The 16,133-nt window shown below is 31.4% G+C and overlaps 1 protein-coding gene across 10 annotated transcripts in view; it reads left to right on the top strand.

Annotated features, from left to right (window-relative positions):
* The first annotated feature begins 12,363 nt into the window (after window positions 1-12,363).
* The window catches only part of LOC129920740 (calcium/calmodulin-dependent protein kinase type II alpha chain), a 62,106-nt gene continuing 58,336 nt past the window's right edge, over window positions 12,364-16,133 (top strand). For 4 of the 10 annotated variants that reach the window (XM_056002334.1, XM_056002333.1, XM_056002332.1 and 1 more), the window contains exon 1: window positions 12,369-12,812. The gene's annotated coding sequence lies outside the window, so the exon portion shown is untranslated. Of the gene's footprint in view, window positions 12,813-16,133 lie in introns of all 10 variants that reach the window. The other 6 variants (XM_056002328.1, XM_056002323.1, XM_056002336.1 and 3 more) reach the window with 4 other exon arrangements.

Below are 16,133 nucleotides of genomic sequence, written 5' to 3'. Positions count from 1 at the left end.
ACCTTCATGCTAAATTTGGTTCCTCTACCATAACTTTTAAGGATTTTTCGGTTGTAAGTTTGCAACTGTTATAATAATATGGGTTGACAGATGAAAAACTGGTATAACTTTTTTCAGAGACGTCAGATTGTCTTGATTTTAGATTTTTTGGCAGTGCATAAGAAGTTTTGCAAAATTAAACGGTGATGTTATTCAAGGTACGTATTATACTAAAAAAATGATCTGAATCCCGAATTGGACGAAAATCCAAAAAAAAATACAACAACCCTCAAAGTCATCAAAGGCTCTTACTTAAACAAACACAAAAAGCCGTTTCAGAATTTGAAGGGGGCTCGAGCATCTGAGATGCCTCTAAATATGTAAGATTTACGAACAAGTTTCAGTCAATGATATACATTATGATGAAATTAGCTAAAAAAAATATCATGATCTTGAAGGCTTGGGGGGGGGGGGGCTTGAGCCCCCTCAGCCCCCCCTCAATACGCCACTGTCTATCTGCATTCCATTAGTCGTTTTCAACTCTTGTCGCTCGTGTTCTGTCGTAAAAAAAAATCATTTTTTCTCATTTTGCTTTCTGTAAGTGAAAAATAACCTACAACTTAATCATTTATTTTCAAAACATGATAAGTCCATGATTTCAAATTTTTCAGGAGAAGAAAAAAACGTTCTATTTTCTTTTGTTAAGTGTAGCAAAATGTATAAAAAATATATTTTGTAGAACTTTTACCTAGCTACAGAATATCGTTTGGTATTTACTTTTTGGACCGATTGTTTAAAAGATAAAAAATAAAAACGATTTTGGACTTATCATACTTTGAAAATTAACGAATGTGAAATTAGTTTTAAAATGAATATACAATTTTTTGAAAGCCTCAGTCTATCAAACAATTGCATTTGGGAATAGAATATAATGTTTCGAGTAGTTATTTTACTTGAAAGACGCTTTCAACTTAAGATTTTGAGTCAGTAGTCAGCTTCTCTATGTGTAGTCAATTACTCATACAAAAATTGCTGTTTATTTTCAAAAGATGATAAGTCCGGGACTTTTATGATGTTTTGACAATAAAAATGTTTTTCGTTAGCTGTAAAATCGAATATAGACTGAGTAGATGCTTCATATTTTTAAGGCAGGTGTGGTTATCCCCCAAGAACATATTCAGTTAAAAAAACGAATTTTGAAAAAAGTGGACTTATCATGTTTTGAAAATAAACGATTCAACTATGAAAAAGAAAAACGACAAATCTGTCGTTCAAAATTTTGCTAACGATAGGGAAATGGAAGGCTATAAAGCACTAGGTTTTCTTTCCAATTTCAGAGTTTGACAAATATCTATTCCTTTTTTGTCGTTTAAAAATTTGAAAAACGACAAGAAAAAGGAAACGAGAGCTGTTGAAAAATCGACACGACATCGATAATTGATGTTGTTTTTTTTAATTTGTATCGAGAAAACAATAAAAGGGAAGTGTGACGTGTCTACTTGATAAATTAATTGATATTTTGTTGTCTTATCTAAATATCTCACTCGACGCCACTGCCATTTAGGTAACAAAATTAGAAATGTGTTTTTTTTTTTAAAGATTTTTGAAAATCCAAGGGCCTAAAAAAATACATTTTCAAAATTTTATAAGGATTTTTGTGTTGTTGACCGGGAGTTCCTGGGAGAAAAAAGACGGTCTCCAAATGTTCGAACATTCTCTGCAGATAAGTGTAAAAATTATTGTGTATTGATTAACTTTTACCTTATGGAACAATAAATTAATTCAAATTTATTTATTTTATCGTTTTTTGCTTTAGAAATTGTAAAAAGAAATATATTTTTCTATGAAAGTGATAGCAAAATAGTTGTCACAAGAAAAAATCACTAAAATGTGATTATCACTGTGACTATCACCTTACGAAGATCAAATTTGCTTTTTGTGACTGTCACCGATCGCAAATCACATTAGCCGATTCTACCCCGTTTTCACTACAGTCCAAATAAGACAATTTCGCACATAAGGTCAGTTCAAATTTCAAATACATTTTTTTTTCTATACTATAGGTATTCGAAATTAGATAATTTACGAAATTAATCCATCGAGTGATACATCAAAAGAAAGTTCTCTTTGAGCTCTATTAATAAATGAAAACCAAAAGTTTCGTACATTCGGAAGCAGATATTTTCGGATCAAGGTCTCGAAAAAAGTTTTGGCTTACAGATATGTGCCCACAATGAATATGCCTAACCATTTATGTAAAAACTACAAATTTAATAAAAAAAAAGCCATTCCAAATCTAACCGTTCTCTATTGGTTACTGAAAATTAAAAAATTCAAGGAGTTCTGGTTGCTGAATTATTTTCAATCCAAATATTTTCTTTTTTACATTCGGAAGCAGATATTTTCGGATCACAAAATATGTTTTATATAGTTTATAATGGCAATTAAAATATTTAGTCTAAAAAAAATAAAGGTTACGTTACCTTCGAAACCTAAACATTGAAGTATTATCCGCACCCCCTTGCCCGTAAGCTATAGAGAGAGACTTGAAATTTCAGAACGTAAATGTTAATAACACTGGTCAACAAAATTTAATTTTTTTTTTGCCACAAGAACCAAAATTTACTTTTCTAGTAGTTTTTGGGGTGCTGAATCCGAATCTGAAGTCAGAAAAATTTGATTGGCCTTCGTTTTTGAATTATTACCGTTAGAAAAAGTCAAAAAACCTAATTTTGGCTGTTTTCGAGGTTCTATTTTAATGTGGGGTAGTTCATTATAAACAAATTTGTAACGGTTGTTATAAGAACAGATATTCTTCTTTCAAAAACTTTTAAAATTTTCCCGATATCTCTTTTATTGCTCGAGATATCTTAAGTTTCATTTAATAAGTCAAAGAGAAACTAAACTTAATCTAAAGTTTAAGTCACTGGTCACAGAATTTTTGCCACAAGAACCAAAATATACTTTTCTAAAGGTTTTCGAGTTGCTGAACTCAAATCCGCAATCGGAAAAATTCTATTAGCCTCCGTTCTTGAAATATAACCGTTATAAAAAAAACCCTTTTTCGCATTTTATAACGGTAATATTTTAAGAACGAAGGCTAATAAAATTTTTCTGATTGTGGATTCGAGTTCAGCAACCCAAAAACCTTCAGAAAAGTATATTTTGATTCTTGTGGCAAAAAAAGTGTAATTTGGTTAGCCAGTGTTGTTTCTGATTCAAAGACCGCTACTTAAATTTTAAATATCTCGGGCAATAAAAGAGATATCGGAAAGATTTAAACATTTTTTGAAAGAATAAAACTAGCTCTTATAGGCACCGTTACAAATTTATTCACAATTAATTACTCTACATAAAAACATAACCTTGAAAACAGCCAAAATTACGTTTTTTGACATTTTCTAACGGTAATATTTCAAAAACGAAGGCCAATCAAATTTTTCTGACTTCAGATTCGGATTCAGCACCCTAAAAACTACTAGAAAAGCATATTTTGGTTCTTGTGGCAAAAACCTTGTTGACCAGTGTAATATGTAAGTGGAACAAATTTATGGGGGGTCCAATCGAATATCGGAAAAATATTTTGTTGGACCACCCTGATTTATAGTTATAGTTATCCAAATCAAGGTACAATAAAATCATTTTTATCAAAAAGACAAAACCGACATCCATGGATCAAAACTGGGTTTTATTGTTTTTCTCATAGTTTCTATAGCCAGAAATTGGTTCACTTAGGCTAGGGTTGCCAGATATATTTTGACGAAACTAGTAATGGAGATGTAAAATCCCGGACTTTCCCGGACAAATAAGGACACAAAAAAGAGTACAAATCTAGGACAAAAGGAATGCATAGTTTTATAAAAACAAAAAAAAAGCGGAACAATCTTTTCAAAATTTAACTAAAAATTACATTTTTAACCCTTGTTCCCATAGCATTTTTTTCTTATTTTTTTCACAAAAAAAAAATAAAAGCAAAAATTTTAGCTAATATTACAAAAGTTGGAATGTACATAGTTACAGTAAAAAATAAATGTAAATTCCATTAAAATCCAATTGCTCAAACTTTTAAACGATTAAGAGCCAATTTTTCAATCTTCTAATAAACAGCCAGTTAACTGTTCTACGAATAAAGTTATTAGGCTCATAAACAATCAGATAAAAACATTGAATTTTTCAATCAAGAATAATTTATTCTACAGAATAACAAAAAAAAATTGGAATGGAGGGAAAGTTACCTTCTTCCAATATACAAAGGAAAGGGTGATACTCGAAGCTGTGATAATTACCGTTCGATTAAGCTGATGTCACACACCATGAAGATCGTTGAGCGAGTCTTGGGTAGCCGACTGCGAAAAATAATAAGGCTATCTGATGACCAGTGCGGGTTTGTTGCGGGTAAATCAACCACAGATGCAATCCAGAGTATCAGAATCATTATGGAAAAACGTCGAGATTCCTTGGAGGATTTGCATGTGGTATTGGTTGATTTTGAAAAAGCATTCGATCGACAACCACGAGATCTGATATGGGTGGCCCTCAGACAACGAGGAGTTCCGGAAACCTATGTGCGGATAATTATGGACATGTATGATGGAGCAGTTACTAAAGTAAGATGTGCAGCTGGAGTCACCGAAGAATTCGAAATCACAGTAGGTGTACACCAGGGAAGCGTCTTGAGTCCTCTGCTCTTTATTACCGTTCTTGATTACCTGCTTGAAGGCAAAGTGACGGACCCAAAAGTGCATCAGTTATTCTTTGCTGACGATGGAGCCATCATAAGTGAAGACCCGATATCCCTGCAACGAGCACTTGATGTATGGGTGGATGTTCTAGAAGGTAGTGGGTACCGCATAAGCGCGAAAAAGACAGAATACCTATGCTGCCCATTTTCTGATCCACACAGGCCTATTCCTGACATTTATTTGAATGGTGTAGTGCTTCCCAAGTGTGAAAAGTTTAAATATCTGGGGTCTATGATAAATAACGAAGGTACTTGTGATGACGATATCAATCATCGCGTAAGCGTAGGGTGGATGAAGTGGCGGGAAAATTCTGCCATCTTCTGTGATCGAAAAATGCCCCCTAAGCTGAAAGGAAGACTCTACACCGCAGTTGTGCGTCCAGCACTCACATACGGTTCACAATGTTGGACAATGTACAAAAAGTATGAGAGTAAGTTAACGGCAGCTGAGATGAAGATGCTTCGTATGACAGCAGGAGTAACAAAGCTTGATAGAATTAGAAGTACGAAGATCCGAGGAAGCCTTCATGTTAAAAACACCATCTCCCAAAAAATTGAACACGACCGACTCAGTTGGTATTGCCATGTTCAAAGGAGAGATCCTGAGAACCCTGTCAAAAAAGAAATATCATACAACGTTCCAACACGAAATAGAAAGAAAGGTAGGCCTAAAAACTCCTGGTACAAGCAAATGCAAAACCACCAGCATTCAGTTGGCCTTAGAAATGGAACAATACAAAACCGGGAGGCTTGCCGCCGATTTCTGAGGTCAACCCGGCGAACCCCACAGGCGGATCACTAGTGTGAAGCAGTTACGTGGGATAGTTATGATCCCCTCGACATCGAGATCATAACAGCGCCGAGAAAAAAGGAAGAAGAAGAAGATTATATTGGAACAGAACACAAAAAAGAATTGAGCAGAATAGACCAAAATAAAAACGCCTCGCTTTTAATGAACTCGATTCGTTTTTTTAATAAGGAATGAATTAAGAGTAGCATACAAAAAGTGAGATTTTTAAAGGCTTCAAAAGAGTACAATCCCGGACAATTGATAGAAACTATCCCGGACGTCCCCCACACAGCCAAAAAAGAGTACATGTCCGGGAAAACCCGGACGCATGGCAACCCTAACTTAGGCCAAAGTTATGAGGTAACAAACAAAAAAAAAAAAAAAACAGATGAAGTGAATACCTCCTAATTTTTGGAAGTCTGTAAAAATTAAAAGTCTATATATTTGGGTTTTCGAAAAAAAATCGAAAAAAAAACAATATATTTTTTTTCATTTTATCCAAAGTTGGGTTTCTTAATTTTAAACCCTTTACATGTAAGAAAAAATAAATGGATAACTGTTGTATATATATATAGTATTTTGATCATTATGACAGTCAGAAAATATACAAAAATTTCATTACTAAGTGTTGTTTTCCTTGTTTGATTTCTTTAACTTAGAGAGTCACTGAGGCGTATGCGTAACCTTTTTTTTTAATTTATAAGCAATGCAAATTGTTTCTTCTTGAGCAAATAAAATCAGAGGAGTTGACCTGTGTTGACTAGTAATAAAATAAAAAATATTAGAAATGAAAATAGATTCACAATTTTTCTTTGTTTTAAGTAGATCATGTAAATTTTAAATTATATAATTTAAAAGTATTTAAGACCTGGTATTAATTAAATTCACATATCAAGTTCGCTAAAAACCAAAAAAAAAGTTATTTATATTCATCTTATTATGGGATGGCAACCCCCATTAAAAGCCCCCACCAATAAACAAACTTCTGTACACGCCTCCACGAACAAATTTAGACAAATCAAGACACAAACAGCTACTTTGGAGCTAACTCCTCATTTTTAATGTTTTAAATATGTGAGAATTTCTCAAAATGCAAAAAGTATAAAAATAAATTAAGTGTTTTTTTATTTTAACTAGAGTCGACAAGAATATTATGAAGGCAACATTTGCATTACAATTAAAGCAAAAATGGTTTTATTGCAATTGGCTTTTTGGTAGGAGGACTGTTTTGTTGGGGGTGTACTCACGTTATGAGTACCTATAATTTGTGTGGTGTTTGTTTGCAAACGTGACATTATAAACACACAATATTATAGATTGACTTCAATTAAAGAAACTTGAGGATTTATTTGTAATTTTGTGTTTGTGCTAGAAGTTGGAGCCACGATGTAAGGATAAATTTGGACAACCAACAAATCCCTTTCATCCAGAATAATAACACTAGCCAAAATGGACACTTTATCTGATACAATATTTTTATAGGTATGTGTGTGAATATACCTCCTGACCTCAAATATCATATTTGTGTAATAAATGATCTGAACAGAAAAACCGACACTTGAATGGAAAATAAAAATAAGCAAGAAACATTGGAACAACTTTTCTGGGTCACCTCTGTTAAAAATCTAGTATCATAGCTACTGTGACCATATTTCTAGGAGCAAAACCCGGGACAGATACAAAATTCGTTGAATCGATTTGAAAACAATTGTTTTTCAAAAAATAACAAAATGAGGTTTTTTTATTTTTTCCCAATTTTGATTCAAGATTTTTTAAACGATTTTATGGGAACATTTTCGTTATAATCAATTAAATCATTTACGAGTAGGTCAGAAATCAAGAAAACGATTTCATAATAAGTAGGTACAAAGGTACTGTTAATAACTTCTAAAAAGATATTTTTTAACAAAATTGATCTGTTTTTTTTTACATTTTTTTACAAATTATTTAAATACTTAATTCAACTTTTGATATGCATTTACTAGTTTTGAAATTAAGCTCTTTCATACGTTGTTCATTATTCAAAAAAAATTTTTCTGGTTTAGCTTTTCAACCTGACAAACACAAGCTGGAACTAAATAATTGATGAATTATTCGAAAAATTAGAAAAACTTTTATTTTTCAACCACTGTTTTCTTATTTTCCGTATACAAAGTATTTATAATGTTGAATCTAAAAATCAGAAAATTTGGAAATACGGGACAAATTTCAATTTTTTCTTAAATAAAAACCCGGGACAAATTATAGAAAAACCGGGACGGATGTTCTCAGTTAGTATAATTCAACATGAAATTCTACTAGACACAGTAAAATATAAAATCATTTTGACTTACATTAACTTCATTTTGTTCTCATTCCTTTTTCATATCGATCTTGTTTGAAGTAGGAAGTATTTAAATATCAACTCACTTTAATAAAAGTAATCAAAAAAATTTCAAAATCGTCAGAGCCGTTTTTTAAAAAAACTAATTTTTTATAAATGTTTTTTTTTTTCGAAAAAAAGTTTTAAAATAAAATTCGTATGCCATTTTGTAGCAATCACTAATCAACATATAAAACCAAAATTTCAAAAAAATTCAATGTCCCGTTTTCGAGAATTTATTAAAAAAAAAAAAAATTCAATATTTTATTTTTGGCTTGTACAAATTATTTAAGTGCTTTTTTAACAAAAAGTTTAGCTGAAATCGAATAAGTAGTTTCGGAGTAAATCGAATTAAAAAAAAAAAACGGTTCTATGGCAGGTACCGTTAATAATGATTTTTTCATTAAAAGATAGACCTTGTCTTAAAACTTACATTTGAATTTTTTTTAACAAAATCGTTGGAGCCATTTTTGAGCAAATTCGACTTTACTAAAATCGATATATGACAGGTAATGGCTTTTTCCGATGTTGGAAACCTTGTTTTCATAGAAAATGCAAAAGATAAATTTGGGTAGATACTTGAAAATTTTAAAGGAAAGTGCCAAAAAACTTGGTCTCGGAAGCAATTTTACGTTCGAAGAGGACAATATTCCAACAAATTCGATCAAGGTTGTAAAGGAATGGTTGCTGTGCAATGTTAGTACGCTAGTTAAACATTCCGCTTCGTCTTTGAATCTCAATCCTATTGGGTATCAATGGAATCACGTTGAAAAAAAAGTTCGTCAGCATACAATAGCCAACAAGAATGACCTCAAAACGATCCTATTTGACAAATGAAACAAAATTTCTTCAAATACGACCGATAAGCTTATGCATTCGATGATGCACAGATTGCAAGGAGTGATTAAAAACAGAGGGGTTCCTACTTACTTATTTAGGGTGACCAGCGCCGTAAGGCGGCTACAATCTGCTGTGGATTTGGGCCTCAACCAACAAGCTTCGCCAGCCAGCTCTATCTTTAGCTCGCTGCTTCCACTTTCGCACGCCACTTGGTTGCCACTTCAGACGAAGTCTTCCGGGGCCGGAGCATTGTTGTCCATGCGCTCAACGTGACCTAGCCAGCTCTTTAACTCTCTTGGCTAGGTTGGTGTCCTTGTACAACTCGTAAAGTTCGTTGTTATATCTTCGTCTCCAATCACCATTAATGCATACGGGACCGAAAATCGCACGAAGAACTTTTCTCTCGAAACAATCCAGGATGTTTTCGTGGCGGATGGGTTTACGGCGACTACTATTATGAAGCTTAGAGCTATGCGATTGCGAAACTTGTTTTAGCAGAAGGGCCTCCCATGGTCGAAAGGTTGAAGCGGAGTAGGCTGTTGCCTAACGAAGGAGTGTTCCCACAAAGGCACTTCCAACAAATGACGGTATCGGAAGAATTCCTTTTTAGAATCAACGGTAGCGTGACCAGTTCCAGTAAGGCCGAACTACTTGGTGAACACCTTATACGAGCTACTCAGAGCACAGACCCTAGCAAACAGAGGGGTTCCTACTAGTTATAAATTCAGTTATTCCTTAAGTGAAATGATTTTAGTTAAGTTTTTTTTTTAAGAAAATTAATTAAAAAAAAATTAACTGTACGGACTTTTTTCTTCTTTTTTTTTTCTTCTTGTGTTATGATTTTTTGTTATTTTAATTTTTTAAATAAATAGTTTATATTTTGTTGAAAGATTATTAGTTGATGTACGCTCCTTCATTCCTGGTGCCTTACAAAAAGTTTCGATATCATAAACACGGTTGCCACTGGTGAAAAAAATTTCCTACTAAAATTCCCCAAAAATCTTACCAGGTTATACAAAAATCTACCAAATCTCGAATTTTTGTTTTTAACTGATAAAATGATTCAAAATTCGAAAACGGTAACTACATTTAAAGTATGTACATTACAATTACAACTACAAAGGCCACTTTTTTGCTAGAATTGCAGAGAATAAAAATGAAACAAAACGAATAAAAAAAAAATTAAAAAAATTCCAGAGAATAAAAATGAAGCAAAACGAAGAAAAAAGGTTAATTTCTAGTTTTTGATAAAAAAAAAAAACATTACGAATATTTTCTGATAGTCTTCAGAAAATTTCGTTGCTTTTATCATTTCAAAACTAAACATTGGTATTTCAAAGATGTGAAGTTTTTTTTTAAAGCGGAGTGATTGAATGAAATTAAAAGTTGTAGTGCCCTCTCCTCCAAAAGGTTCATCGGTTAGATGCAAAATTTTGGTCAATTTCTGACGTTATCTGGATGAACTTTTAATTAAAGTTTTGAAGCTATATTATTTTTTCTTACTAATGCATTGAAATTGAAACTTTTAGAGACAGATTTTGTAGTCTATAAGAAATAAAGTAAATAAATGTAATTGACTGACTTGAGAATAAAGCGTTTAATAGTCATTCTAAAAACTATAAAATAGTAAGTATTATAAGGTGACTTAAAAAAACCGAAAAAAAGCCGAAAAAAACCTACCAAATTTGGTAGGATTCTACCAAAACGGCAACCGTGTCATAAATTCGATATTTAAAGAAAAATTCAAAAAACTGAAACTGTACGGAGACTTTTTGGATTATAATATCTACAATTGTAGCTTCTGTAAGACTTAATAAGATCAAACTTCTTGGTTTTCATAGGGCATATACCTAGACTAGAAGTGGCATTGGAATAGAGTCTTATCCACTTATCTTTAGATCTTCTTTGGCAAGCATTAATTTATTCTCATGGTACACTTAAAACTTATTTTATGTATTAGGAGTGGCAAAATGTAGTCTTTTTAACCTTTTTGAATTTGATTGTATTACAGAATATATTTTTTTTTAAATATGTCTTGTAAAAGGCCCCAAAAGATTGCCTCATTCAGATCAATAGGGCTACAAAATACATAATACAAAATAAAATAAAAAAAAAAAATACCTACCTGAGGCTAATTTATGTTTCGTATTTAAAAATCAATTTAATTTTTCTAGGGCCCAATACATTCTATTATTACTTGCTCTATAGGGCAAGTATTGGTTTCGTGTCAAAAAAAAATTCGAGGCTTTAATCAAAACTAACATTACGATGATGGAGGAGTCCAAAAAAGTGGGTTTCGTCATGACCTCCGTGCGTCGGTCTGTGCGTCGGTGCGTCCGTGCGTACAAGTACATAGCTACAGCCTAAACGGGTAGACGGATTTTTTTGGTATGAATGTTTTTTTCGTAATTTACAAGGTTGTTTTTTTTTTTTGTTTTTTAATATCTCGCTTAGAACGTATACCTCCCATACAAAACTTTCGAGTTATTGCAATTTTCTCGAAAACGGCTCTAACGATTTTGATTAAATTTAACACACGCAATGCTGTATATAGTTCTAACATCTCAAAAAATACGGATAGTGGAAATAGGGTCTTTACATTTTTTTAAATCACGGAATTCGGCTCTTCCCGTACATCATTATGGAGTTATTGCAATTTTGATTAAATTTTGCATACGTAATATTCAAAGTAATTGCAATAAAACTGCATTTTTAGTTTTTCTCAAAAAAGTCAAGTCAAATAAAAAATAATTTTATTTGGCCTCCATGCCGGCTCTTCCCCTACATCAACCAAATTTCTTAAAAATGTATATAGAGGCAGCTCTTATAATCTACAAGTAAGCTAACATAAAAGTGCTTTGAACTGCAAAGAGCAAGTACGTGCGGCCCCAGTCGTGCATTTTTTTTTTTTTTGGGACCCTATAATAGTATGGGGCCCTATTAATTGTGCGGCTAGCGAACAATGCAATATGCGAAAGGACCCATAACTTGTATCTATTGTGTTCTCGGTGATTCATGTGAACATTAGATCTGTTTGCCTCGTTATTTAATCTAAATTGAAAGAACTCTTCTCTTCATAATAATTAGTGGCGCCCTGGGGCATCAATCAGGGGCCCCAAGTCCAGGGTACCACCCCATCGCCCTTGTGAAACAAAATGCAAAACTCTTCATTTCCCGCCCATTATTTTAGCTCTAGCTCCATTATACATCCTTTTACAGCACTCATCACTCAATGATTTGTTTTAATGTGTGGAGTTATACAAGGCATGTAATAAAAACATATACATATTTATTTTCGCAAGTTTTGAGAGCTCAAAAATATTAAATCAAAAGCTTACTGGGAATTCATTACAGACAGCACAAGTCAAACCATGTAAATGCGGGTTAGAGGCGTTAATATCTCTCTGTATGCCTAGAGCTTTTTTTCTCAATTTAACAAACCATTTATTTAATTTCTCTCAGTCACTATGTTTCAAAAGGTATACAAAAAAAAAAAAAAAAAAAAACGAACAAAAAATACAATAAAATAACCCACAAAGCTTACCATTTTGAATCCTTTCGCGATAGAAAAAGCTTAGAGTCTTCAGGGGATACATTTTAACACCATGGACGAGTATCTCTCGTTCATTCAAATTCAATAAGTATCTCTCTTCCTTTAGAAGTGTATCTTGATTCGAATATACCGCATTATAGAAGGAAGAACAACCACTTTTGTATTTTCTTCTCTGTATCCATTTTAAAATTATTGTACAATTTTTTGTTATAATATTAAAGTTTAAACACAAAATAAGTACAAAAAAAAAAAAAAAAACTTATCTTATTTATCAATTGCATGGAAAGTGCTTTGTTATGTTTGTTTTATCATTTGGGTTTATATATTCCATAAACGGACATTGCATAGGTGCATAATTCTCGGTATTGAACCAATTCATCTTCAAGCTTCTCTTTATTTACGCTTTTAAAAAGGGAAATAAAAAAAAAAAAAAAAAAACGGCAAACCAAAGTGAAATATTCAACAATCGATTTGGTGTGCGTTTCGGAGTTTTGGGCATTCGTGTGAATTTATATACCATAGTGTGCAGACGCTTTTATTTTCAAAAGTGAGTCCTTACAAACAAATTATATCTTAAAAAAAAAGTGTCAAATTTGTTATTATTTATTTTATTAAATACCATATCTATCTTAAATGGACAGAGGTTATGATATTTTGATTTTGTTATTAAAAAAAAAAAATATATTTAAAGGATAAAGCATTGTTATCATTATATAAGAAAAAAATTATTAAGGGTGGTGGTGAGTTTATTATTTTTCTTTTTTTTCTTTACAATTGAATTTATTTTATTTTTACTTTTAAGATGGTATTACTTTATCTCAGCAGAAGCTTTCTTCCATATTTCTTTTTTAAAAACTTTAAATATGCAAAATATCAAGGTCAATATTTGGATTTTTTTCCTTTATTTCTCATTCAAATTGGAAAAGGACATTTAAAAAACAGATATGATTTAAGGAAAAAATACAATGTTGATCTTGTTATGCGCACGGTTAGAAAAAGAGGGTGTGCAGAGATACATGAATTGGGTCCGATATGTGTATCTATTGTCAGCACAAATGACCTTCTTTTGCTATAAGAATATAGCATTTTACTCTTAGAAGATTCGTATCCCAGTTTTTTTTTTTTAAATTTAATTAAAATCTAAGATGAATTTTTTATTTTTTTGTTATTCTAAACTATTTCATTTGAAATTTAATAAAAATCTAAAGATTACAATACATTTTTTCGAATATTACAAAATAAATTGAAAATTTCGATTTTTTTTTTATAAAACTTTAAGATTGTTGTAGGTAAATATATTAAATAAAAATAATAATACGAAATAATTCATAACTTTATGAAAAAAAACAAAATTCAAAATGAAAAGACTTTTCTGAATATTGGATTTTGGGTTTTCGAATGTATGTATACCAAAAACTCATGTTTCAAGAAATTTTCATGGCAATTAATATTATCAATAATTCGTTTGTTTATAATAAAATAGAGATGGTAACATAGAATGTGATTTGAAAAGACAATATGTAATGAATTTAGAATAGTAGGAAAATGAAAAAGAAATATTGATATGTATTAAAGAGTTTAAAATTGTATAAACTCTCTCCCGGTCCCGTCCCGGGTCCCGCTCCCGGTACAAAAGCATATGGTTCTCTTTTCTATATGTTTCTCTTCAATATAATTATTAACATTTAAATCGAGGAAAAAATGTGTATAATGTGTTGCGACGACGCACATTTACCAAGGTTCTTTGATTTGGTTTCGTTTTCTTGAACTTGCATCTTTTCGTCATATAGATATATTTTTTTCTTTTCATATTTCTTGCCAAAATATATACTATACGCACTTTTGTTAACTGATGAAAAGTCTTTATCCTTAGTGGGTCATACATAAGCATTCCTTTCACCTTATGGTTATAGCTCAAAAACTAAGTCCATAGAAGGAAGCAATTTGCCCAAAGGGTTGTTGATTATGAACCTGCTCTATAGGTAACACTGTTTATAGTGGATTCTGCAGGCAAATAGGTATATTTTATCTTCAGTAATATTTTCTCTTTTGCATTGAAAATTAACTGTAGACTGTAGAGTATGAGAGAAATTCTCTTATATGTTTTGCTTTGTTATTTTCTGAGTTTGTTTTTAGTCAACATTTCACTCTGGATGTGTATTGGTTTCTTTCGAAATAATAATTTAAATAAAAACTAGCAATAATAATTTATGTATATAAAATATAATATATGTGAAAAAATTAACAACAAAAGCTTATTAATAAAAATATTGGTGCAAATCTAAAAATTTCAAGGAATAAATTGTGAGAAAAAGTAAGTAGGTAGGTACCAAATAGTACCTAGTTGACGGTTCTTGACTTGCGTGTTTTTTTTTCTTCTTTTTTTTTTGACAAATGGACCTTTAAACATTTTTTTCCTCCAAACTTCATTCAAAATATTTAGTTGTTAAAATGTGGAATGATTTTTTTTTTATAAAGAAAAAATGTAGAGGTATACGTTTATAAGAAAAATTCTTAACTAATATTTTGGTACATCAGTCGATTAAAAAAAAAAAACTACAATCCTCGTCCCAGTTCCAGTTTATGATGTTGTTTTCTTAATTTCAACCATAATTATACTAAATAAATTTAAATATAAATATGCGATACATAATTTAAATTCAAAGGAATTATCTATATCATTTATTTACAAAAATAAGGAGACAAAATCTATTGCGACGCTGAGACAAAGCAAGCAAAATTAGCAATTGATGCAATTGGAAAATAAAATGTTCATAGTTAGGTACCTTGTACCTATATGTCCAAATCAAAAAGTTGGTACCAAAGATAATTGAATACATTATTATCTTCGGTTAAACAATTTACCTTATTTTTTATTCACCACTGAAGTGTCAAAATTTATTTAACCAAGGTAAAAATTTTAAACCCAAATTTTAACAGAACTGATATCTACATTGCCTTAGTTTTTGATGATATCCAATAATTACCTATATCAAGACTGTTTTTCAAAAATTTGTTACAAGTAGGCAAGTTGTTATGTAGGCAACAAGTCTGAATAAATAAACCGATATTTTATTTATGAAATAAAGTCCACATTTCTGTTGTCGATGTATTTCAGAAGATCAGCATAATTATAAAGTTTTTGAGGGTGTGCTGAAGAATTGAAAAGGACAGACCATTTTTTTTTTTCTCTGCTTAGCTTGTGCTGTGAAAATACAGTTTTTCCTATTTCATATCTTTCCTTTACATGTAAATTGTTATGCTTTAAGAGAAATTCAAGCCAAGATTCATTTTTCCCAAGGCCGTACATACCTTTAGGACAATCGAGGCTCTGCCCCAGGCCCCCCGACGAATGCCAAGGGAGATCATGTAGAAAAGAATCTTAAGGACATAAATCACTGAGAACACAAAAGATATAGGTGAATTATGGGCCTTTTTGCCTACTAAATTTTTGTTGGCAGCACAATTACCCACACATAGGGCCCTTTTAAAAAATAAAATGTATTAGGCCCCAGAGAAAATAAATTGGTTTTTCAAATGAACATAAACTCGCATTATTAACGTTAATTTTATTTCAAAACTGCACTCCAAGACAGACCAAGCGATAAGAAATAAATAAATGTTAGTGAGACAAAAAGAAATATTCATCTTTCCTTTCAAGGGCAAGCCGCAAAGACCTAAGAACATAAATATAATGTTTTGATAGTAAATATATACTGTTTCAAGAGTCCCTTTTTTTAAACTTTAAATAGTAAAAAAACGACATTTTTTCACTCCTATTGGACCTAAAAGGAGTACAAACACTCAAATACTCTGATATAATATTCTTATCGAGAACCGATAATGTGCGTTTCTATTAGTGCAGAAA

The sequence above is a fragment of the Episyrphus balteatus genome, chromosome X (genome assembly GCF_945859705.1).
Source record: "Episyrphus balteatus chromosome X, idEpiBalt1.1, whole genome shotgun sequence".
Taxonomy (NCBI): domain Eukaryota; kingdom Metazoa; phylum Arthropoda; class Insecta; order Diptera; family Syrphidae; genus Episyrphus; species Episyrphus balteatus.
Note: the sequence above shows the minus strand (reverse complement) of the source record. Positions and strands in the feature narration are given on the sequence as shown.